This window comes from Canis lupus, chromosome 35 (assembly GCF_048164855.1).
Source record: "Canis lupus baileyi chromosome 35, mCanLup2.hap1, whole genome shotgun sequence".
NCBI lineage: Eukaryota > Metazoa > Chordata > Mammalia > Carnivora > Canidae > Canis > Canis lupus.
Window position 1 is genome coordinate 28,858,417 of NC_132872.1, and position 27,436 is coordinate 28,885,852.

The 27,436-nt window shown below is 36.1% G+C and overlaps 1 long non-coding RNA gene across 1 annotated transcript in view; it reads left to right on the forward strand.

Annotated features, from left to right (window-relative positions):
* The window catches only part of LOC140624693 (uncharacterized), a 54,006-nt gene extending 30,986 nt beyond the window's left edge, over nt 1–23,020 (forward strand). Inside the window, exons 3-5 of the long non-coding RNA XR_012024152.1 lie at nt 18,566–18,683; nt 19,718–19,788; nt 20,935–23,020. This is a non-coding gene — a long non-coding RNA (uncharacterized lncRNA). The remainder of the gene's footprint in view (nt 1–18,565; nt 18,684–19,717; nt 19,789–20,934) is intronic.
* The last annotated feature ends 4,416 nt before the right edge of the window (nt 23,021–27,436 follow it).

The window sequence follows — 27,436 nt, forward strand, 5'->3', positions numbered from 1 at the left end:
ATAATACACTTATACTTGGTGACTTCAATCTAGCTCTTTCTATACTCGATAGGTCTTCTAAGCACAACATCTCCAAAGAAACGAGAGCTTTAAATGATACACTGGACCAGATGGATTTCACAGATATCTACAGAACTTTACATCCAAACTCAACTGAATACACATTCTTCTCAAGCGCACATGGAACTTTCTCCAGAATAGACCACATATTGGGTCACAAATCGGGTCTGAACCGATACCAAAAGATTGGGATTGTCCCCTGCATATTCTCAGACCATAATGCCTTGAAATTAGAACTAAATCATAACAAGAAGTTTGGAAGGACCTCAAACACGTGGAGGTTAAGGACCATCCTGCTAAAAGATAAAAGGGTCAACCAGGAAATTAAGGAAGAATTAAAAAGATTCATGGAAACTAATGAGAATGAAGATACAACCGTTCAAAATCTTTGGGATGCAGCAAAAGCAGTCCTAAGGGGGAAATACATCGCAATACAAGCATCCATTCAAAAACTGGAAAGAACTCAAATACAAAAGCTAACCTTACACATAAAGGAGCTAGAGAAAAAACAGCAAATAGATCCTACACCCAAGAGAAGAAGGGAGTTAATAAAGATTCGAGCAGAACTCAACGAAATCGAGACCAGAAGAACTGTGGAACAGATCAACAGAACCAGGAGTTGGTTCTTTGAAAGAATTAATAAGATAGATAAACCATTAGCCAGCCTTATTAAAAAGAAGAGAGAGAAGACTCAAATTAATAAAATCATGAATGAGAAAGGAGAGATCACTACCAACACCAAGGAAATACAAACGATTTTAAAAACATATTATGAACAGCTATATGCCAATAAATTAGGCAATCTAGAAGAAATGGACACATTCCTGGAAAGCCACAAACTACCAAAACTGGAACAGGAAGAAATAGAAAACCTGAACAGGCCAATAACCAGGGAGGAAATTGAAGCAGTCATCAAAAACCTCCCAAGACACAAGAGTCCAGGGCCAGATGGCTTCCCAGGGGAATTTTATCAAACGTTTAAAGAAGAAACCATACCTATTCTCCTAAAGCTGTTTGGAAAGATAGAAAAGATGGAGTACTTCCAAATTCGTTCTATGAGGCCAGCATCACCTTAATTCCAAAACCAGACAAAGACCCCACCAAAAAGGAGAATTACAGACCAATATCCCTGATGAACATGGATGCAAAAATTCTCAACAAGATACTGGCCAATAGGATCCAACAGTACATTAAGAAAATTATTCACCATGACCAAGTAGGATTTATCCCTGGGACACAAGGCTGGTTCAACACCCGTAAAACAATCAATGTGATTCATCATATCAGCAAGAGAAAAACCAAGAACCATATGATCCTCTCATTGGATGCAGAGAAAGCATTTGACAAAATACAGCATCCATTCCTGATCAAAACTCTTCAGAGTGTAGGGATAGAGGGAACATTCCTCGACATCTTAAAAGCCATCTATGAAAAGCCCACAGCAAATATCATTCTCAATGGGGAAGCACTGGGAGCCTTTCCCCTAAAATCAGGAACAAGACAGGGATGTCCACTCTCACCACTGCTATTCAACATAGTACTGGAAGTCCTAGCCTCAGCAATCAGACAACAAAAAGACATTAAAGGCATTCAAATTGGCAAAGAAGAAGTCAAACTCTCCCTCTTCGCCGATGACATGATACTCTACATAGAAAACCCAAAAGTCTCCACCCCAAGATTGCTAGAACTCATACAGCAATTCGGTAGCGTGGCAGGATACAAAATCAATGCCCAGAAGTCAGTGGCATTTCTATACACTAACAATGAGACTGAAGAAAGAGAAATTAAGGAGTCAATCCATTTACAATTGCACCCAAAAGCATAAGATACCTAGGAATAAACCTAACCAAAGATGTAAAGGATCTATACCCTCAAAACTATAGAACACTTCTGAAAGAAATTGAGGAAGACACAAAGAGATGGAAAAATATTCCATGCTCATGGATTGGCAGAATTAATATTGTGAAAATGTCAATGTTACCCAGGGCAATATACACGTTTAATGCAATCCCTATCAAAATACCATGGACTTTCTTCAGAGAGTTACAACAAATTATTTTAAGATTTGTGTGGAATCAGAAAAGACCCCGAATAGCCAGGGGAATTTTAAAAAAGAAAATCATATCTGGGGGCATCACAATGCCAGATTTCAGGTTGTACTACAAAGCTGTGGTCATCAAGACAGTGTGGTACTGGCACAAAAACAGACACATAGATCAGTGGAACAGAATAGAGAATCCAGAAGTGGACCCTGAACTTTATGGGCAACTAATATTTGATAAAGGAGGAAAGACTATCCATTGGAAGAAAGACAGTCTCTTCAATAAATGGTGCTGGGAAAATTGGACATCCACATGCAGAAGAATGAAACTAGACCACTCTCTTTCACCATACACAAAGATAAACTCAAAATGGATGAAAGATCTAAATGTGAGACAAGATTCCATCAAAATCCTAGAGAAGAACACAGGCAACACCCTTTTTGAACTCGGCCATAGTAACTTCTTGCAAGATACATCCACGAAGGCAAAAGAAACAAAAGCAAAAATGAACTATTGGGACTTCGTCAAGATAAGAAGCTTTTGCACAGCAAAGGATACAGTCAACAAAACTAAAAGACAACCTACAGAATGGAAGAAGATATTTGCAAATGACATATCAGATAAAGGGCTAGTTTCCAAGATCTATAAAGAACTTATTAAACTCAACACCAAAGAAACAAACAATCCAATCATGAAATGGGCAAAAGACATGAACAGAAATCTCACAGAGGAAGACATAGACATGGCCAACATGCATATGAGAAAATGCTCTGCATCACTTGCCATCAGGGAAATACAAATCAAAACCACAATGAGATACCACCTCACACCAGTGACAATGGGGAAAATTAACAAGGCAGGAAACAACAAATGTTGGAGAGGATGCGGAGAAAAGGGAACCCTCATACACTGTTGGTGGGAATGTGAACTGGTGCAGCCACTCTGGAAAACTGTGTGGAGGTTCCTCAAACAGTTAAAAATAGACCTGCCCTACGACCCAGCAATTGCGCTGCTGGGGATTTACCCCAAAGATACAAATGCAATGAAACGCTGGGACACCTGCACCCCGATGTTTATAGCAGCAATGGCCACGATAGCCAAACTGTGGAAGGAGCCTCGGTGTCCAACGAAAGATGAATGGATAAAGAAGATGTGGTTTATGTATACAATGGAATATTACTCAGCTATTAGAAATGACAAATACCCACCATTTGCTTCAACGTGGATGGAACTGGAGGGTATTATGCTAAGTGAAGTAAGCCAGTCGGAGAAGGACAAACATTATATGTTCTCATTCATTTGGGGAACATAAATAATAGTGAAAGGGAATATAAGGGAAGGGAGAAGAAATGTGTGGGAAATATCAGAAAGGGAGACAGAACGTAAAGACTGCTAACTCTGGGAAACGAACTAGGGGTGGTAGAAGGGGAGGAGGGCAGGGGGTGGGAGTGAATGGGTGACGGGCACTGGGGGTTATTCTGTATGTTAGTAAATTGAACACCAATAAAAAATAAATTAAAAAAAATAAAAATAAATAAATAAATAAAAATAAATAAATAAATAAAAGTAACTAAGGCAATACGTATATTGAGAGGGAAACAACGTGTAATTTGCATTATCTAGTCTGATTTAATATGCAGAAGAGGGAAACAGCGAAGGTCTTGTCAATTATGTGTCTGACCTGGTATCTATTGTGTAATGAGATAATTTAAGTTAAAAATAATTGCACGGTTTTCCTGAATACACCAACCATATTAATCATTTATATAACCATCCTTCTGCTTTATCTATGGTTTAAAGCTAGAGCCAAGGTTTTTATTTGCTAAATCTAAAGGTCTAACATTGTCTTTTACAATCTTAGTCTTCTGGAAGATTAAAGTTCTTTCCTATAGATCTTGCAGTTAAGCAAATATCAGTCTGGCTGATTTATATTTTGCAGTAATTTATTTCTTTCTGTTCATTTACATACTTCACCCATATTTCTTTTCTTATATTTTATGGTCTTAATTTGCATAAGAAATAAGATTTAAGGCATTTTCCTGTTTTGTCTATTTATTACTAAATCAAAATGTAATGTTCTACTAATATTTCAATTTGGAAATTTGAAGTACAGCCTAGTGCATATGATGGAAAGGAATTAAAATCATCATTAATTATCAGAATTAAAGTTTATAAAGTCATTACAATCCCTAAACCTAATAACATTTTTCATTTATTGAAAGTTCCATGACTGGAACTTTGCTAATTGTTTCACACATATTATCTCATTTAATATTTACAAAAGCTCCTCAAGGTAGGCATTTTCACCATTTTATAGGTAAATTTCAAATGGTTTCAAACAGTTAAATTGTCCAAGGTTACAGATCGTTTAAAATTCAAAACCCTATTAATAAAACGTTTTGTTAAAGATTATATTACACTAAACTATATTAATTCCACAACTAAAGATAATTATATCTCTGCATAACTTTAATTTTTTAAAGTACAAAACATGAATATTGACATTATTTCCTACAAGTAAATAAGGATAAACTCATCCTTCCTTTTTATTTTTGTGTTGGAATTGGGAATTTTTCACCGAAAAACAAAAAGTAGAATTTTACTCAAAGAAAAGAGTTAAACTACATGACAACAGTAAATAATAAAAGTAGATTCTTGATGTAAAAATACAACGTGTATCATCTCTGACAACTGTAATCCTAGTATTTAAGAGGAAAAATCAGGTTTGCCTTCAAAGGAAGGAACTTATTGTCTGGATTTTACAGGCCCTTGACAATTGTTTGCATAGTCAACTAGCTTAGTTTTCCAGAGGAGGCTAAACAAAAGTAGAGGACAATGTTTATCCCATTGTGAAGTATAAGAGAAAGAAACCCATGCGTACGAATCTGTTCACCAGGTGATACTGGATTTCAGGCTGCAGTATTGTTCATATTAGGTTTGTTATACGACACATTTCTAAATTTTCTAGCAAAGTTAGTTAATCCCTAACACAGAGTAGTTGTGCTGAGGGGTACAAATGCTGAAAAAAACTTACATAGGGCAGGTCGATCTTAGAACCATCAACAGGTGTGAAACACTTCTCATGCGACCTACCCCAGGGTTTATAGCAGTTAGTAAACCAGGATGTGGAAGACAGCTCCAGTGATACCTTGGCCCCCAACAACAGTGACAAAAAGCAGTTACAGAGCAGCTTCTTTCCCTAGGTTGTGAGCTAATACAAAAAGACAGTTAAAGACTAACGGGATAAAAAAAATAGCATAATAAAATTTCTCAACAGTTAAAACAGCAAAAAAAAAAAATTACTTGTATGAGAAGAGAAAAAATAACAGCACATCATGAAAGGACTTATGTATTTTTTTCCTGAAAATATTAAACTGATTTGTTGTCTACTTTCACGTGGAGTCACAGGGTTATCACCTTTTTTTTTAGGCCTTAAAATTAAATTATGGACATTATTACAACATTAGTCAGAATACAAGCTTTAAGTAAATAGATTCCCATACAATTATAGTTACCACAGATACTTCTAGAGATTATTTAAATCACTAGAGAATAAAGCAATTAAAAAAAGTCCTTAAAAAGATCTGTTGGTATAAACATATTACACATTCAAATGGAATTGTATGTTATTTGTCTTCTCCAAACGTAGTTCAAAGAAACTTGCTGTCAACATACTCTTCTTGGATTTCAATATTAAATTGAAGTTCAGTTTAATCATTTTTATTATATCTATTTATTATGTTAAATCCTTTGATTCATAAAGACTTATGTAACCTTTATCAAGGCTGTATTTATTCAGTTTTCTCAGACTTTAGCTCTTCTCCCCTCATGTTCTTTGCATTTTGCCCGGATCACATAACCTATTGCCCCTCAAATCAGAGACATTATCTTCTAGATTTGAACCTCTGCCTCAAATGGCCTAGGTATTTACATTGTAAATTTTCAAAACTTCATATATTCCAAATGTCTCACATTCTCACAAACAGGCTGTGAACACCCTGCCCAGGTGAGCAGGTGAACCGGGGTGATAGGGTTGGTCCCTGCCACACATTCCCCTTCTTTCCCTTCCTCCCTGGGACCTACTGACACTCAAACACATCCATAACATCCCTTCGTACCTTCTGCTTATATATCCCACTCCGGGCTCCCTGACAGGAAAGGCACTGCCCATTGCTTCTCATGTTTACTCTTTTTCCTCCCCGGGCTCCCCACCCGATCATTTCATTCATTCCACTAGAGCTCTTGCAGTGTGGCTCCAACTCCTCTAGATCTTTATTTTTTTTTTCAACTTTTCTAGATCTTACACCTCAGTACTCCATCACTTATACTTTAATCTCTTCCTCAGGGAATCCATCATTCTTGACCAATATATTAATACTTTCACTTCCAAAAAGTGATAATTTTATTTATTTGTTTGTTTGTTTATTGCAAATGAGCGTGAGCAGGGAAGAGAGGCAAAGGGAGAGAGAATCTCTAGTAGGTTCCACCCCCAGCATGGAGCCCCACACAGGGCTCAATCTCACAACCCTGAGATCACGACCTGAGCCAACATCAAGAGCCAAGATCTTAACTGACCGAGCCACCCAGGTGCCCCAATAGTAATTTTACAAAATTTATAATAAAGACCTGTGCAAAAACAGACTCAGAGGGGAGCTGGGTGGGAGGATGGGTAAAAAAGGTGAAGGGGATTAGGAGTATATTCAAGAGCACTGAGCAACATGTAGAATTGTTGAACCATTATATGGTACACCTGAAACTAATATAATGCTGCATGGCAATGCTAATAGAATTTAAAAAATAAGTAATAAAAAATAGTGACGTTTTCTTTTCTATGATTAGTACTCATCACATGTGGGAGGAAATATTAGAGCTTTAAGATATGCTCTTAGATTAAAGAAGCCAGTGGTGACCTACATTTTCATATCCATCGCTCTTGAAACTGCATTAAAATTTTAGAAAAGGACTTTATAAGAAAAGTTAAAATGAATCATGAGAACAGAAACTACATTTTGGAAGTGATTAAAAACATTTGAAATTTTGCAGACCCATCCAAATTGAAATTTCAGTCAGAAGCAAACTGATTCTTAGAATCCCAGAAAGGTACAGGAATTAGGTTCTTCATTGAATGGTGGGTGTGGGACTGAAAAAGCAGAACAGAGTATTCTGTAGCTTTCTGCTGTGTGATAATTCCCATCTCTTGGTCCTGCCAAATACTGTGCATGTCATTTACGGAGAGGCTGGAACTGTGAGCATGAACTCCAGGAATGAAGCTTGCTCTGGGTGGAAGGAATTTCATTAAAGGGCGTGAGATTCAGTGAGAGGCTATGCACTGAACACCGACTGTCCTGGTAGCTTAACCCTCCAAGCTCTGCCAAAGTGGCCACGAGGTATCTGTCAGTCAGAATTCACTTGGAGAAGCTATTCATTCAGTATATATGAACAATTCAATCAATTTTCCCCTTCAAATCCACTGCCCATCTGTTGACACCTCATCTCTTGCTGAGGGGCTCACTTGCAATGGTCCCATCAGTGGGTTTCATGTTTTCAGTCCAGGTTGGGTTGAACTAATGGGCACTCAGGTAGCAGGTCGGAGGGAGAAAAGAGAGTGAGGCTGAGGTTCTCACCTCCTCAGCTCCCTCCTTACAGAATCACTCTTCTATGGTGGCCTCATGGTTTACCTCCAGCCCTCTTTCTGACACTCCCTCCCCTCCTAGATTTTGGCCAAAGATGGTGAGATCTTGCCTATTTATAGTCCCCAGGTTAATGTAGCATCTTGATCGGTTTCACTGATACTGTTTTTTTCTACTGTAACTAGTAATTGTGCTGAACACTGAATTATTTTTATGATTGTTAAAAAAAATAGGAATATTTAAAGCTCCAACTTTGTCTCTAAGGACATCCCAACCCATTAATTGTAGGTTTTAACGTTCAGTATTAGTGATTTTCTGTCATCTAAAATTTTCAGTTTTTTCTTCTTTCTAAGAGCTCTTTATGCCTGTTTTGTAAAAAAAATACCAAAACAAAAGTTTTTTTTTTTAATTGAGTGTAGTAATCCATATATAGATATAATCTCCTCTCATTGGCATTAAAGAGTACAATGTATTAAGTGTTCTTTGGAAGAATGTCATTCAAGGTTTCATTTGGCCTTCTATGATCAATTTATATTCCACAGATACTTAAAAACTAGAGATATGTTTTCTTTGAAGCATGGAAGCATTTTAGAGAAAAAGAACACGGAGATAAAGAATGGATAGACAATAAAAGAATGGCAGGGACAGAGAAAGGCAGAGAGAGAGAAAATAGATGGATAAAGGTACTGATAGAGAAGAAATAAACGTGTATGGACACAAAGTCTGATAGATTCAAAGGTAGACTGTGTGTGTGTGTGAGAGAGAGAGAGAGAGAGAGAGAGAGTTTGAGATTCATTGATCATTGTGTCAAGTAGCCTAGACTCCGGCTGTGCTACCACTTAACTGCATTAAGTTTCACTTTGTAAACTTATAAAATGAAGATATTAACTATTTCATATCAGAGTCACTATGATGTAATCCATGCCAGAACAGGGCCTAGCACTGAATATGAATTAAAAGGATGTTTTCTGAAACTATGCTTTACTCTGATACTTGGGGTCATGCATTTTTTTTTAACATATTGGATCCCTCAAGATCTACAGGTAGTATTTTGAACTTAATAATTATACGTTTCCTAGGACTGCCGTATCATAGCTTGAAATGACAGAACTTTATTCTCTCTCAGTTCTCTAAAACCAAGATCTCGGTAGAGCGATACTCACTGCAGTTCTCTAGGGATGGCTCCTTCCTCGTCTCTTCCAGCTTGTGGTAGCTCCAGGCCTTCCTTTGTTTGGGAGAGAATAACTCTAATCAGTGCCCCGTCTGCACATGGACATCTTCATTCTCTGTGTCTTGTGTCTGTTTCTTCTCATAAAGGCATCAGCCAATATGAGAACCCACCTTAATACATCATGACCTCAACTTAGCTTGATTAGGTCTACAAAGATTCTGTTTCCAAACAGCATCATAATCACAGGCTTTGGGGGTAAGTTCTTTAGCCTATCTTTCTTGGAGATGAAATTGGACCTATAACAGTAATCTACATTATTTTTTATTTCTAACATAAAGATTGTATGTTTTATGCTTATAAAGATTTATATTAGAAATATAAATATTGGGACGCTTGGGTGGCTCAGCGGTTGAGGGACTGCCTTCAATCAGGGTATGATCCTGGAGTCCTGGGATTGAGTCCCACATCGGGCTCCCTGCAGGGAGCCTGCTTCTCCCTCTGCCTGTGTCTCTGCCTCTCTCTGTGTGTCTCTCATGAATAAATAAATAAAATCCTTTTAAAAAAAAGAAATTAAATTTAAATTAAATATAAATATAAATATTTATATTTCTAATATTAATATTTATATTTAGTTGCTGTATGAATTTTAGTATATCAGTCATATATAACATGATCAAATGCTTGTATTAACTTAAAACTACTTCTCATATTCCACACCCAAGCTAAGTACCTGCAAAAAAATATGCACAATTCCAAAATATACAAGATGACTTGAATTATTTTATAGTACCAGAAAGTAAGATAGTGCTAAAACAAATGAAACAAAAATACTTCAATGATGGAAATTTCGAAAGGATTCAGGGGCCAACTTAATGAGCTCTCAGTACTCAAAGCTAAAATAATTTGAGTAAGAAAGGAAAACTATTATTGGATTGTAATGCAAAATGGAAAATAAATATTCACGAGTAGAGTGCCTACTGATGGAAATAAAAGATTGGAAGAGGCATCTCTTTTAGGGAAACACTGAGGAAACGAGTAAAAACCCTGGGTAATAATAATGTATCATTATTTGTTCATTAATGGTGACAAATCTGACCTCCGCTCTGTGAGCAATGGGGAAAGTTGGCATGGGGCATACAGAGACTGTCTGGATTATACTGACAGTCATTTTGTCGATCTAAAACTATGCTAAAATAAAAATCACTCATATTAAAATCACTCCTAAAAAAGCCTAAAGTAAAGCCACGCTAAAGATCTGAACAGTAACAAAATCAAATTGCAAACTATAGACAAAAATTATTTCTAGTCAGAAGAACAGAAGTATTAATCTGGACCACAGAGAAAAAGGAGGACATTTAAACTGGCCACCTTTTGACCATATTTTACCTACTAAAACATCTGGCGTAGTCACGGTTGATACAAACATTCACCAAATAGTTCTAAGAAAAGCTATGTTTCAAAATCATTCGTTGAATATGGTATCAAAAATCTAGCTTCAGTTTCTTGGTTCTGGTTTTATTTCTTATTGCTCTTTATTACTTGTCCATGTGTAAGTAGGCTACAAACTTTAGGGAGAAGTAAGTGTGGTAACTCCTTCTCAGTTCTTGTGAGAAGCCTGCCATCAGAAATAGGTTTAAATTTCAGTTTTATTTCTAGTCCAAAGAAAAGTCAGGAAATACATGGGTCCTGCTCCTCTCTTCCTCTCATTTATTCTTTTTTTTCTATTTTTTTTTTCTACTTCCAGGGGAAGAAAACTCTCTAAGCACACACTCAGTTAGAGTAGCGATAGGTGTACATTCCAGGGAGCGTTAGCGCTAGCATTTTAAATTGTTGCACTTATTCTGAATTTTTGTTGCTGCTGTTGTTGCTGTTGTTGAAGCAACGGGGCGCTAATTTCAAGGTGCTCTTCTCCGAATGGGCTGTCCCATCCACATGATGCTCTCCATTAACAAGAAAAATAGGCTGGAGGGCAGGGATGCAGGAGGGAAGCAAAATCACTTGCCAAAAATGTTTTCAAAAATAAACACCAAGTCAAAATTAGATGGCCGTGCAGGTTTTTGCAGTTGCAAAATTAGGTCAAGACATGAGGGCAACACGAATGCCTCTTGTTCTTCTTGTTTTAAATTAAACACACGCAAAATTTACGCTCATCCTAGACTTACAACAGCTGGGAGGGACAGTGCTTACTGTCAACCTCTACAGCTAACGACTTCATCAAGGTTCTCGCTGAGCATTTGCGACTCCTTTTTAATTCTGATGTAACAGGCCTTTTCACTTTTAGTGTCTATGATCTTCCCTCTATAAAATTTTTATTTTAGGGCGTTTCAAAGAGAGCCTGTGTGATTTTCTAGAGGCAAAGGGCTTGATAAGGACTCCAGTATAAAAGAATTGAATTGTCTAATTTGGAAAAGAAAAGGCTTTAGCCATTTGGAACATTTGTGCAACAACTTGCCAGGACACATTTCAACTCACTTTCAAGCAGTGATCAACACATAACTAATCGAGTGGTGCTGTGAAGTTGAAAATTCCGATGAACACTCTATTGGCTTTTTTTTTTGAAGTTGTAACTTTTAAATCAACCACAGGAGAGGGCAGGGAGCATAAAGATTACTGTTGAAAAAGTGTAAAAACACTGCTTGTGTTGCCCATAGCATTTTTTGGTCTCTTTTTTTCTAAAATAGTATTGATCCCCTCAATGTAATGTCCATGCAAAGTGATGTATTGTTTGATATATTATGCATGATATAAAGGGATTTTTTTATATCAAGTACCAATTTAACATATCTGATGTTGCAAATTTAATGTGCATACATTTGTCCTTACCTGTATAAGATCACACTAATTTTAGGGTAACCTATATGAAAGTGGAAAAGAGAATTCATTACTTAAATATGTGTTTACACTGCACTGACAGTCTTCATCAGTGATTCAGTTTAAATTATCTTTCTTATAGAATTACAAGATCTTACTATTGCCTGAATTTCACAAATAATTAAGTTTTGTTTTGTTTTTTTTTTATTTGAGACGCCCTAGCCCTTATCAACCAATCCTGCCTTGGACCGATCATCACGGTAGAATAAAAATTCATGAGTGATTTGTGCATATAAATATTATGACAACAAAGAAAAAAAATGCACTTTCATGAAATTACCAATAATGGTGAACGATTGGGAACTCATGCAGGAGTTGGATTTTAGACCAGTACTCCGAGTCATAAGACTGATTTAGTTACCACACTGTGCGGTCATAGAAAACCCAGTTATCGCACCTGTTATGTTGCTTATGACTACGAATCTGGCAGCATTTTACATGGAGAAGGTCCTGGGAACCTTAGGCTAGGGTCACTCTGTGCTCTGGGATCCTGGAGCGGTGAAGGAAGCTAGCTGAGGGAGGCCTCAGGGTTTTGAAAACAACCCGTTTATGTGGGACTTTGGAGTGAATATATATATATTTTTTAATCAGGTAAGGGAGGTCATTTTACAAAAGAAGCATAAAAATGAACCTTTAGCTTTTGTCTCTCTGTGCATGACTTAAATCCCATGATGTGTGGCGTGGCTTCTGTGCACCTGTGAAAAAGCCCAAGGGGAGCCTCCTCATCTAATTCACTGCTGCCCCCAGCGATCCCCTGGCCAGGGTGTGCCTGCCAGGGTTCTTGCAACCCAGCAGGTCCAGGTGGGACCCACGGTGTATGCACTTACTGGCCACAGAAATATAAGTCATTTCCTGAACATCTCAGACTGTGCTTCTTTTTTGATACTATTGTTTATCTGAAAAGTGCAGCTTATGACGTTTAACTTGTATGATTGTCAGAAAGACTAGACATAGTAATAGAGGAGCGGCTTTTAGGATTGTTAGAGATCAAAACTGTATCTTAAAATTGATGTAATATGTCAATTAGGCTATATACATAATTTCGAGTTATTAGTTTCATCAAATGATAATAATCTCACATTACCTATGTAATATCTCAAAATATTACCTAGTTATCACTCTAAACTCTTCCTATCATCTTACTGTCTTGAAATTAGCTGTTGGCTAAACTTTATAAAACAGACCTCTCTAAGAGATATTTTGCTTTTCCTCCTCCTATCCTTAATGAGTTGCTTCTGTGTAGTGATATTGTCTGCATGGATCCCCTGCTCATTAACAAGTGGAATATTGAAAGTATAAATTGTTTTCTGATTTTACAAATAAACTTTGAATTTTGTCCAGATGATATAGTATGTTATGTTAAGACCTTATCAATTTATAAATGGATTTAATTAACCAAAATATTTCAGGCCATGCCTTTTATAAAAGGCCCTTCATAAGAATCAGTGAATTCATTTTCTTAAATCATTACATAAAGTGGGCAAACAACGTTTTCCATAGTTTATATATTTTGTGAGTCTCTTTGTCATTTGTTATACTGCTTTTAGTTCGTAATAAGTCAAACATGCATTAAAAAAGTCATTTAAAAACAAATTTTCAAAAAAAAAAAAAACATTTTCAAATCAGAACTTCCTGGGGCACCTCGGTAGCTCAGTTGGTTGAGCGTCAACTCTTGGTTTTAGCTCAGGTCATGATCTCAGGGTTGTGGAATGGAGCCCCACATCAGGCTCCACACTTAGTGCAGAGTCTGCTTGAGATTTTCTCCCTTTCCTCTGTCCCTTCCCCCACTCTCTCTCTCTGTCCCTAAAATAAAATAAATAAAATCTTTAAAATATATATATGAACTTCTTTTCACATGGCTGCAAAGCTCTAGCTATCTTTGCACTGAGATTGTTAATGATGAATACATATGATTACACTTAACTATAAATTTTTATATTGTTACGAATTAATATGTGAAAATGGGCAAAGTTATAGATAAAGTGATATAACTTTCTTTTAGCCAACACTCTTAATAAAGTGTGAACAAAAACAGCTTGTAAGGCTTAAGTGATGTGACAATCGTCCCCAAACATGACAACCCATGGTGGTTTCTCACAGTTGTTTTTAGCAGTTATCCTTTTGCAAAACTGACTTGCAAGCAGGTTCTCATATATAAGTGACATTAAAAAAAATCATTGTGATTTTTCTCTCTCTCAACATATGTTAGAATTGAGTGACAAAGGCATTTTTCCGAATGGTAAATTAAACGACTTTTTTTCTTTTTCAAACATTTGGATACCACTCACCCATAGCGTATTGTGGACAAAAAATGCTGTTCACTAAATTACCTTTTATAAATTTATTTTTCCCCACTAGGCTGACATAGAACAAGTGCTTATTATTTAGGATTACCCAAGGACTGAGCTATTATTTTATTGCTTTTTGAAATCTTACTTTCTCTATTTTTTTCAATCTAATTGCTTTAGTTTTAGACTCTAGCTTTCAAAATACCCATATGATTTAGTAAAGTTTAACACTTACCTCATTTTGTAAAGGAGAGGTATGCCTTTTGGGAAGCCAAAATCTGAATAATCAATACCCAGAAACTTCAAACTGAGGGTTACTTGCTTCTTAGGACTTTATCTTATTCATTGACACATGAGGTAAAATCTCAGAAAATGATTATAGTTTGGAACTCTAAGCATTCAGAGCAAGGAAAAATGCACAAAAAGCATTTAAGTATCTTTAGAAATAATGACTCAGTGGAATCAGGATATAGTGATTAGAATTAACTTTGAAGATTTAACTGAAGGTTTACTGGATAATAAACTTCCATCATCTCTTTTAATTATTACATCCCCAGTGATGTACTTGCATGTTTATTTTGCAAATAAACTAGAAATGCCCCCGAATCTAGATAAGTTGCTCGAGGTGACATAACCTACAGTAGGATTTTTAAAACCCAGTCTCACTGATTTCAGAGAATAACGTGGCAGTGATGCATGTTTCCTTTTCTACATTGACAAACTGTCCTCCTATTTTTTTAAAAAAAAAGATGAAGACTTAGATCTTTTCCATACATAAATGTGTTGCACTTGATTAAAAAACTGAACAAAATATATACCTCCATGTTTTCATATGTACTATATATGAGTTTATAATATACATGTGAACATTTAAAGGATACAAATACACAAATATATTAACTAGACACAAAGTCTGAACGTAAAGCAGTAGTTTCCGTCCCCACAGACAGAAGAGCCACAGGTCGCTCCCCTGTGATGAGCAAGTCTTTCATCAGAAATACGCAAGATAAGAACATCAGGGAATGGAAGGAACTGTCCTCTGCTCATTCCTCTTGTTTCTGACGTGCATTAGCAGAGTGCTGACCTCTGGAGGTTATGCTTTCCATTTTCCTAGTATCTCCCAGAAGGCTAAGAACAAGTATATCTGTATCTGTGTGTTGTTTGCAAACCATCTCCAGGGGAAGCACTGGAAACTGCCCAGAATATCCACCATGTGAAAAAACTGCTAAAGTCCTCACTCGGCTACCACCAGCCTTGGTATGCCTTCGGCCCCGAAGACACCCAGACGTATACCGTAAGCTAGGTTACATGTTGACTGGTTCAATTCTTCTTTATTTTGGAGCATTCTTTAATTTATATATAATAGTTAAGAGCACAGGCTCTGGAGACAGACTCCTGTGTTAGACTCCAGGCTCAGTCTGGCTAGCCGTGTGGGATCACGATGTTGACGTGGCCTTGCTATAGGTCAGCATTCACACTGGTAAAACGGGGACGGCTCACACTATCATTGTAAGATATAAGGCATTCATAAGCAAAAACATTCAAACTAATCCAGTGAAAATAAGTCCAAAGGTGCTAGAATGGTGACAGCATGTAAGTAGAGTGTAATGACTCCTAATAAACAGAACACACCCGTGCCTACTATGGAGTTTAAGAAATTAATCAGAACCGATATCTTAGGACACTCCTAAGTGTCCTAAATGCTCTTGTCCCAAATCCTATCCTCTTCCTTTCTTCCAAGTGCTAATAATTATTCTATCATTTTCTTGCTTTTCTTTATATTTTTTTACCATGCACATATGCATCCATAAATATATATATATATACATATAAACAATATATTGTTTAATTAATCACATTCTCAAAATTTTTTACATGGCCTCATAGAGAGAAGTTCAATAGGACTGGGAAATCTCTATACTTATATCCAGGAGCCCCTGCATGTCCAACTTTGACTTGTACCACCAAAGAGGGAAGTAAGCTAACTGGTTAATGATTTATGTTTGCTTAAAGTCTAAAACTCCCGTGACAGCATGTAGGCCATTGATGGCTATATTAGTCTGGGTTCTCTAAAGAAACAGAATCAATAGGAGGTTATAGATAAATGTGAATGATCTAAACACACCAATCAAAATACAGAGATTGTCAGAGTGGATTTAAAAAAGAACTCAACGATTCACTTTCTATCAGAAACCCATTTTAAATACAGACTCTGATAGATTCAGGGTAAAGAATAGGACATGTTCAATGATACATAAAGCTGGAGTAGCTATATTCATTTCAGAGAAAGCAGATTTCAGAATAAGGAAGATTATCAGGTATAAAGGGGGGCATAAATAATCAATTCTCAAATAAGACACAGCAACACGAAATTTGTATAAACCTAACAATGGAGTGTCACATTCTATGATATTGGAACTAAATTTTCTCAGAAATATCAGCTTTGATATATATTAAATGTGGCTCAAATAGGATGAATGAAATGGAAGCTAACACTTGAGATCATACATGATTTCTCCAGAATTTATTAACTTGAAAACTCAAAAAATACACTATTCATATTATGAATAAAGCTAGATACAGTCTTCATCTTTGTGAGTCACTTGCATCTAAACCACCAGGTGACTTCGTTAAAAATAACATGGTTGTTCATAATCTCCTGTCTAGATTCTGCAGCTGTATTACATTTATTAGAAGGACAGAGTTAAAGTTATATAGATAATCGTAGATGCATCCTTATTGTTATACTTAGGAAAAAGGTATTTGAGATAATTGCTTTTTTTTTTTTACCTTGTTTCTGTCTTTAGGATAATTTTATTGAATATTGCAATCAAAAAAGAGAAAGAATAAATTCTTATTCTGTATTGTCCTAGAGCAATGACAATCAACTGGTGAACAGTTTGCCTAATGAGGCAGTTACAGCACTCAGAAGATGCCCTGAAATCAAGGTTATTTGTGCTTTTCAATAGTATTTCACAGTCTCTTCTTCATGCACTAGAGGATGGGGCCATAGAGCATTCAACAATTTAACACACTCCCCTTCTGTTCCTCAATTTAAAAAAAAAAAAATATATATATATATATATAGTCTTTTAGGATTTAAGGTGCAGCAACACTTCCATAACTTAAGGGGGGGGGAGGGAAGAGGGAAGAAAGCAAGCTCTATCTACTTTAAAATCCAATATCTTTGCATCCACTTCTATATTGGCAGTGGTACTTTATTATTCAAAGTAAATGCTAAACACGTGTTTCATCAACAAGTCTCTTATTTAGACTTCTCTTACTGGCAATGATCATCATATGATATGCATCCTTGATAGTGATTATGGAACAAAGTGTTTCTACATATTATCTCTAGAGTCTGTTAGAAAACACACCTCATTTCAATTAGGTCTATATTGGGAGCTTATTCTGATGTGCACTGGAAAACAATATAAAATTTCTGTTTCTATCCAATAATAACATATGTAAAAGAATTCAGGGTGTTTGAAATACCAAGGTTTATGCAGATTATAGAAACACAAAGTGGCTGATGTGTAGTAGTTGCTAAATAAGTGTAACCAGATATTATATTTACAGCAGAAAATGATGGTAATAATGAGAAGATTCCAAAGTTCAATCAATATAGAAATAGAATTATCATGCGGCGTGTGTAAAAACCCAGGCAAGGAAATGGACTAAAAGGTCATAATATTTCAAGACAAGAGCAAATAGAGGAGTTAGTTCTGCTTTCACTTTTCTCTAAAATTCTAGATTAGAATTAAGAAGGCTAAATGAAATATCCAGATCTGTCTGTCCAGAGCAAAAGTCATCTCTGTTTAAATGTACCCTTCCTATAACAGTGGAGCTATAAGTTTAGATAAATAAACTTAGGACATCATAACCACTCCTTTTTCTCTGCCCAACGATTACTCAGGCTCACTTTCCAATCTTAGTAAACTGTCCCTCCTGTGCACAACCCACTCACCTACTTCAGAGAAAAAAACCTTTGCCCTCCATTTCTATTCTTGATACCTTGCTGATAGGAGGTGCTCAAAAACATTGGTTTAGGGCTAAAATAAAGAAAAAAAATGAAGTCTTCTTGGTTTATACCTTTGAGTCTTATCCAACTTTCTATTTACCAGACTCATTATATGCAGCCTGTGCTATTAATACAGCCTCCTGGCCAACCTGCTCTGTATCTGCAACAGGGGAAGTCCTCAGGTGCATTGGGTCCTTCTTCTCCTCCTCCTTTTCTTCTTCCTCCTCCTCTTTCTTCATCGGTGAAACTCCATAGTCTCACAAATGACATCTGAATTCCTTGCTTAATCAAGTTCTTATCTGTTTTGTTGCAAAATACATGTCAGCCCTATCAATAACCACACTAATGTGTAATTAATGTTTTTTGCCCAAAATAGATTACTGGCTCTCCCGTACCTCCCACATTCCTCACACATACTTTTGCTCAAAGTGTGTCCAGTGTTTACTATGCCATCTTTTTGCCCATCAACAACTTATTCTTAGTTCTAGATCCAGGTGAAATTCCAGTTCCTTCACTAACCTACCCTTCAAGATTGCTCCCACAACAACACAAACACAGTGAAGACAGCAAAAATGTGACACCCTCCTCTTCTGGAACAAGGTATGTATGTGTGATTATATCCCACTTGACATTATAGCTATTCATCAACTCATTTTTATCCTAAATTATTTCTATTTCTTTGTACTCCCTGTATAGTTTCATAGATTATTCGTGGAAGTAAGCACTGAGTAACTTTTTACGTGAATAATTGGCTTCTAAGTCAGCATTTATCTCAACCAAGGATGTTGGAAAGATTACTTGGATAAGTTGTAGATAATAAATTAAGTAAACAAAAGTGAAAAGAAACAACAAAATGCGCTGCTGACCAAGTATGTGAGTTCATCAAAAAGATCTCCCAAACATGGGCCTCGACCAGATTTCTCTTGGCAAGGATATTTTTAAGCTGAATTCATAACATCATATAATTCTTCTATTGAGTAATTGAAAACATCAAAGCATGTTCATCCTCTGTATAATAGAGGGAAAAACCCGGTACAAATATTCATGCAGTGTACATTCCGCCAATAAACTATCATATTTGTAGTTCAGGTTTCTGTGTAAATGATTCCATTTAATACTCAGCTGAGCACCAAGTAAACAAAGAAGGTATTATGCAGCATTAAATTAAGATAGCAACTGATGGAAGTCAGTTTGTAAGGTTATTCTCCACGAGGAACAATAATACAATTTCTTAGAATATAACCAATCCAATTACTACTTTACTGAAATGATTAAAAATAAACAAATTACCTAAGCAAAGGTCAAAACCCTATTATGATTGCTGGGAAGTTTAAACATTTTATCACAGTCATTAGGCAAAATTATATATATGTTTAGAATTAAATGCTAATATATGTCCAATGATTATATATTACCTACAATGTGCAATCATAGCAAAATATCACTTGAAATCAAATATTATTTTAAAATGAAGGTTACTATGTGCATTACTTTTTAATATACACGTTATCTTTTACACTTGTAAAGCTTTTACTGCTAACATTAAAACTGTCATTTATCTGAAAATATTAGAGTCTGATCATTTATAATCTTCTCCAAGAAAAGATAGTACAATTCTTGGTTTTCATTCTCAGGAAGATGATCAGCTTTTGGAAAAAATAAAGGTGTTTGAGAAATGCATTATAACGGAAGGAAATACCAAGAAGTAAGTCTTTGGGCTGAAGACTCCTGGAAGAGAAGAAACACACATACAGACGGACAAACAGAGACAAGCATGGTTGTGGGCACACGCGCACACGCACACACGCACACACGCACAGGCACATAACTTAAAATCACTCGTTCCTAAATTCCACGTTAGGGACACAGTAGAAAATCATTTTTCTTGTCATAGCAGAACATGACTTTGCCTCGCCACATATCCTGAGTGAATCGTAGGCATATATTACTTTTCAGCCATATGAGGTATGAGACACGACTTTCTGTGCCCCAAATCCCATCCGTCCTCCCTTACTCTTCTTGTCCCTGACCATCTTAACCCAAGATCCGTCATTACTTTTCTTGATTCAAGTAACTTCTTTGTTTTCAGTGTCTCATCTATAAAATGTGTCATCTCCCTGTTCCTGAGTGACCTTTTTAGAGGAGTAACTTTTTCTTTTTCTTTTTTTTCCCCAGAAGACATGAATCTGATTATGTTACTTCTCTGCTAAAAACCCTCTAACAACTTCCTATCATTTTCAGAGTAATGTCTACATTTTTAGCTTGGTATTCATTCATAGGCAGGTAGATCGATAGATAGACAGACGTACATATACATACACGTATTGGGAGATGTAGAATTTCCCATGCCTTCTTCTTCAGCCTTCCTACACTCACCTGCTATTAATCACCTGGAGCTTCACTATCAGTCTGCCTCCCCTGCCACGCCACCCAAGGGCAGCAACCCCTCTTCGAACATGCTGTTCTCTTGCCTATTATCTTGCCTAATAATAAGAATTATCCTAATTCTTATTATTCTTCAAATCGCTGTTCAGCCATTTTCTTCAAGAAGTTTAACTTAATTCCTCAAATGAGTTAGTTGTACCTCCTAACCTTTTCTTATTCAGTATGAAGAGGAAGGGAGAAAAGGAGGGAAAGGGAGAAATAAATGAGGGGAGCTGCTGCAATCAGGGCATTCCAACCATGAGATGTGCTGAATGGTTAGCCTGTCAAGGGCTCTTCTTTATAGGAGTAGACAAAGCTAGAAAGAACCGGGTATGAGGAAGGTGAGTGAATGAGGGTGGAATGATGTCACAGATCAGGGAATATTGGTTTTGTTTTGTTTTTAAGATTTTATTTATTTATTTGGCAGAGAGAGTGAGCACAAAAAGGGAAAGCAGCAGAGGAAGAGGGAGAAGCAGGCTCCCCACTGAGCAGGGAGCCCGACATGGGATCATGACCTGAGCCTAAAGCAGACTCTGAACTGACTGAGCCACCCAGGAGCCCCCAGCGAATGTTTTGGTCTGAGCTTAGCCCGTTCCCATGAGCGCCTATTAAAGTGACTATTGGCTTCAGGTAAGGGTGGGTTAAAGCCCAGGGTCCTAGAAGAAACATAACTAAAATTTGGTTAACAAGCACTTTGTTCTGATTGATCAGTGAAAACAAAACAGTTCAGCTAATTATTGATGAGACAAAGAGGGAAAATCAGGAGGATCTGTGTCTCACTTCATCGTAAGTAATGAAGGGGCATCTGCAAGTCTTATCTAAGTCATGCAGTAAGATCCTTGCAGGGACATAAAGAGAAATGAGTTTCTTCATTGTCCACTTTCAAAGACCACAGGGCTCAAGTGAAATTGAGTTTTGTCACATCTTACAATTCAACATGTTTAAGACTCCTGAGTTTTAAAATTGACAGTACTATATCCTTCCTACTAATTACTTTGCTTCCAAACTCAGGATCATTATCACTTGGCTGGTGGATCCAGAAATCTATGATTACCCTTTGACTCATCATCCTGCAGATGATCGCTCTACCTCTACATACTATCTATTCTCCCACTTAAATACAGTTCAAATTTGTGAATATTTTTGTATCTCAATAGCCATCTTCTCGTTCTAGGGTATTATCATTTCGTGCTCTCCCTCATTCTATCACAGATTATCTTTTCAAAATGCAACCTCAGACACTACCGTGTTGAAATCTTCCTTCAGATACTGGCCTATTGTGTGTGTGTGTGTGTGTGTGTGTGTGTGTGTGTGTATGTGAAAGAGAGAGAGACAGAGACAGAGAGAGAGAGAGAGGAAGGGCAGAGAACCTTAAGCAGGCTCCATGTCCTGTACAGAGCCTGATGCAGAGCTCACTTTCATAACCCTGAGATTATGACCTGAGCGGAAATCAAGAGAGAGATGCTTAACTGAATGAGCCACCCAGTCGCACCACTGGCCAAAATCTGTAAAGTGACTGCATAAAATCTGGCCTCTTTACCTTCACGTCCTCTTCATTTCACTGTCTACATCAATCCCCACATATAATTCTAACATATTGACAAGATTTCCAGGTACCTATGACTTGGATTTTTTTCTACCTTCTCCATTTCTTGCCACTACCTATCCCATCTGTAACCAGTGAGTTACCTATGGTGGACTTGTCTCTGCCCCAGGCTTTTGTACATTGATTTGCCTTTTCTCCATATATTTAACACATAATATTCTCTATCTGCAAACACAAAGCATTTCTATTTTCTCTGTCCCTGAATATCTTCCATCTGTTCCAATCTTCCTCTGTCTTTGAGAAGATAAGTTGTGTCTGTGTTTCACAGTATTGGGTACATAGTACGTAGTACAGACTGAAAAATGCATTGGATGGAGAAAAAGATAGAATAAAAGATGTGCCTTGGGGCCTCTGGTGGCTCAGTCAGTTAAGCCTCCAGCCATTGATTTCAGCTCAGATCAGGATCTCAGTGTTGTGAGATTGAGCCCCACATCGGGCTCCACGCTGGGCTTCGTACACTTGAGATTCTCTCTCTTCCCCTGATCCTCCCCCCATTCATGTGTGCTTTCTCTTTGTCTAAAATAAATAAGTAAAAATTTTAAAAAGTTGTGTTTTATCAAATATGCAAAAATATATCAATAGTTATCTGGTTAGCTTCAAATATTTATCCATGGCAGTGCTCATTGGAAAATATTTATTTTGAAATACAAACCAATTATTTCATAAATGGAAAAAGAGATAAGTTAGCTGGATTCTCTCGATTCCCTACATGTAGTTATTTAATTTAGTGAACTGCACTTTAAAAAATTGAAAACAATATGGTTTGTGAACATACAAGATTTAGTTGCATAACAATTTAAAATTGCTTCTGTGGATTGAACTGAATGTCTAATCACACATCATAGCTTTCAGCAAAATAAATAAATAAAATACAGATAGCTAAAACTAAGGCAAAACCAAAAATTTATCCCCGTTTTCTACCATTGTCATTGTTTTGGTGGCAATTATTTAGCTGATGGTCAATAGTTTCTATCGTATACAAACAGTCTTCCTTTTCCTTTACACTTTACTCAAATGAGAGATTAGAAGTCATTAGGGAAATAATCTATGCACATAAAAGGCATATAATGTTTAAGAATCTATAAGAAAATATGTATATAAGTATGTATATGTGGATATCTGATTATACCTAAACATTCTTCAAAATAAATGAGTCACTTGAAATCCTATTTAGGTAATGATATTTTTACATAGTTTTATTACCTTTTAATACATATACTACCATTCCATCTCCCAAATTGTAAATAAGATGTAATTTTTTTGATTGAAGTCTATTCCAAGTAAAGAAATAAATTCACAAATTCTTTCACATTAGGAATAAAGTTGTTTCTCATTAGGTGTAAATGTCTCCCCCTGCCCCCCAAAAATATGCTAAACGAAAGTAACCTGAACAAATACGGTAAGAATACATGGATGATTGTAAATGAAGGAATCACTGCTAACCAGAAAATAATTTCATTATACTGGTTTCACTTTTATTTGACTATTGCATCTATGAGCCTAATTAAAACATAGATATTTTAAATGGAAGATAATAAGAGTTTCAATTAAAAGTTTTAGCAGTAATTACATAGGATTTTATGCAATTTTTTTTCACTAGGGGAATTAATTTTTCCCACAGAAAATAGGAGTTTGTTAAAAATGTACATACATGAAAAAAATGTACATACATGGAAAAAAATTAAAATAAGATAAAATAAAATAAATAAAATATAAAATGTACATACATGGGTGGGTATTAGTTTTCCAGTTTGTAATTTTATGTCTTAAAGCCCTCATTGATACTTTTTTGTATCCTGATTAATCTCTTAGAATCTCAGTTCTTGGAGTCCTTGTGGGAAGCATACAAATCTCTGGTTAAAAGAATAAATTTCTAGTTTTCTAGAAATAGAGTTTTTGGTTAAAGATTACAGCACAATGAAAACACAATTTAAATAAAAATATCAAGAAATTTTAATGGTGTTTGTAAATTGAAATCACTTTATCTCAGTTTTTCCTTAGTTTATCATAAGCCTTGCAGGATATCTTTTCAAATATCAAAAGAAAAGATGCATATTATTAGCTTGGGACTAAATGTACAACCAGTTCAAGTCTATTGTGCTGGCCAGTAAAAAAAAATTTTCATGGCAAAATGGGAGTTAAATTTTTGACTGCTTCTGATATTAGTGCCCAGCCTTAAATCCTTTGTACATTATCTGTAAGAACTTGAAAAAAATAGATTTGTTTAAATAAGTCTTGCTTCTGCCTCATTCTATTTGAAATTGTGGCTGAGTTGGTAGATGTTATAATGGGTTTTCACTAAACAGATAATAACTTTTATAACAGTAAATTTTACTAAATTATTCAGAGAGATCAAGCTGAGTATGTTATATTTCATCTTTATTTCTTCTTCCCCCAGGTAGTTATTTAGTTTCTTTCTTTTTGAAATATCTTTGCAAAGTCAGTGCTAATAGAGAGCAAACATTATCTATCCCAAGATTCTCATAAAAATTTTGAAAGTTTCTGTTTGTTTTACACATCTATAAACTTTTCTTATTCTGTATTTATTGTGGTCTTCTTTGCTCCATTAAAAAGTTACCTGCATTTTTATGCCTGGAAATTTCTTAGTTCCCACTACTGGGTTCCTGGTTTGAATTTGGGGGGCTGCCAATGAAGAAAGAAACTCATAATTGATATTTGTTCCCCTTCAGGTAACTAATCTAAGAAGCTTAAATTTGAGCTCACCCCTAGGAAAAAATGAGTTCACTTCTATCTTTCTTAACCTTTAATCCAAAGAAAATCACAGTGGCTAATAGCAAAGTCCTATTTCAATTGTCGATCCTTGGTCTTTTATTTTATTTTACTCATAATTGCTTACATTACTCTCCATTGTATGTCCTTTTAAATAGTCTCACAGCAGGGTAAAGTGATTTTTTAAAAAGTTTTAATTTAGTTCTAGACCAGAGGAAACCATCAAAGTGGTACATTTTTAAAATAGTTTGAGCCTGTTATGTTCTTAATATTATTATGCTCAATAGTGATAACTATTATTTGTTCGACAATAAAAATTTTGAAACTTTCTGTTTTGGCTCTATCCTGTGAAGAGTTTGAAAGTTGCCACAGCACGCTTACAATAAGAAAAAGCTGGACAAACAAAAAATCAATGACTTTTTTCGACCCATCTTAGTTTGCACAGCAAATTGCTACCCTGAAATCTAAAGAAACAAACAAACCTAGGGTCATAGCTGAGACCAGCTTCCCTGGAACAGAACCTGTTGAAATCATAAACTGGTAGGAATTCTTAAATGGTAGTTCTTGAGCTAATGTCTGAGTGTGGACTTCAATGAAAGTGAGGAAAGCCCTGGGGGCCGATTTCATAGGAGCATCTACATGCTTGTATGATTTTCCTGCAGGAATAGTACCAGATTCACATGGCAGAGAGCTGAGAAAGTTCCCACCATGGCTCTGGAGGGTGGGGGATATCCACAAAGGATATCCATTGTGAAATGTGTTCAGAGGATTCCATACAGCCAAGTACTACTACTTTTCCAGGAGAAAGATTTTACCAAAACTTTATCCAACCCAGGGAAAGAAAGCTTTTCTTTTGGAAGGTCTCCAGCCTTCCCATCTCTACAAAGAGTGAGGGGACCAAAGAACATGTTTGAAGGTCGCAGCCGAGGTACCTATGCCCATGAAAAGACTGAGATTTAATCAGGATTACACATTGCTTCCTATCCTTCACACCTCACCCCCAGCCACCAAGGCTCCAGTATAATCATAGTGGGTTATAATTAAGCAAGTTTAACCATACGTCTCTGTTGAAGGAAGAGTTCTTAGATAAAGTCAAAGACAATAGAGGAGGCAAAACAAGACCAGCAGAGGTGTTGCAGGCATCTGACATGTGTAGCTACAAAACAACACACAAGCAGAGTAACATAAAACCACACACTCAAGTTTATACAAAAATTATAAGGCATGAAAAAAAATTATAAGGCATGAGAAAGAGTAAGAACATTCAGTCTGAACAAACAAAGCAAGCATAGGAAACAGATTCAGATATAGCACAGATGTTGGGATTACCAGACAGGGAATTTAATAAACTATGATTGATATATTATGGGCTCTAATGAAAAAAAGCAGAAAACATATAACAGATGGATAATGTAAGTAGAGAGATGTAAACTACAAGAAGTATCAGAGGAAATAACAGAAATCAAAAGCACTGTGACAAAAAAGAAGAATGCTTTTGATGGGCTCATCAGCAGACTTGATGGAAACAAAAGGAAATTAGCGAACTTGAAGTTAGGTCACCAGAGACTTCCCAAAATAAAGGAGCCAAGAACAAAATCGATTTTTTAAAACACAGAATTTTTGAGAACTGTGTGACGATTTCAAAAGGTATAACATTCAAAATCAAGAATTATAAAAGCAAAAAATCTAAATTGGCCATATTGTATGCAAACTAAAGGACACCAAGACCAACATAAAATCTTGAAAGAAGATAGAGAACTAAAATCTCCTATATGTGTGGAACAACAACAACAAAACACATTACAGTGGAATTCTCAACAGAACCAAATAAGCAAAAAGAATATAGAGTACAGTATTTAAAGTGTTGAAAGAAAAAAATCCAAAAACCTCAAAAGTTCTATATCCAGTTAAATTATACTTTAAAAGTGAAGGAAAAATAAATACTTGCTCAGATAAACAAACAAAAACCCAGGGATTTCATTGCCCATAGACATACCCTGCCAAAGAACCTTAATAAGTTTCTTTGGGGAACCTTTCCTTAGGGAAAGGAAAAAAGATATTGGTCAGAAGCTCCGATCCACACAAAGAAAGGAAGCGCATCAGAAAATTAGAGGGCAAGCCACATACTGGGAGAAAATATTTGCAAAGCTCAGAGCTGATAAAGGACTATTACTCAAATTATATAAAAAACTTCACAGTAAAAAAGCAACCTCATTAAAAAAAAAATGGGCCAAAGATCTTAACAGACACCTCACCAAAGAAAATTTTTGATGGCAAATAAGCATAGGAAAAAATATTCCATATCCTATGTCAACAGGAAAATGCAAATTAAATCAGCAATGAGATACCACTATATACCAATGAAAATGGCCCAAATCCAGAACTCTGATGACACCAAAGGCTAATGGGGATACAGAGTGTGAGGAACTCTCATCCATTGCTCATGGGAACGCTGAATGGTCCATCAGTTTGGAATACAATTTGGCAGCTTTTTTTTCTTTTTTTAAATAAAACTAAACGCATCTTAACATACAATCCAGCAGTTGGGCTCCTAGATATTTACTCAAATGAATTGAAAATCTATATACACACA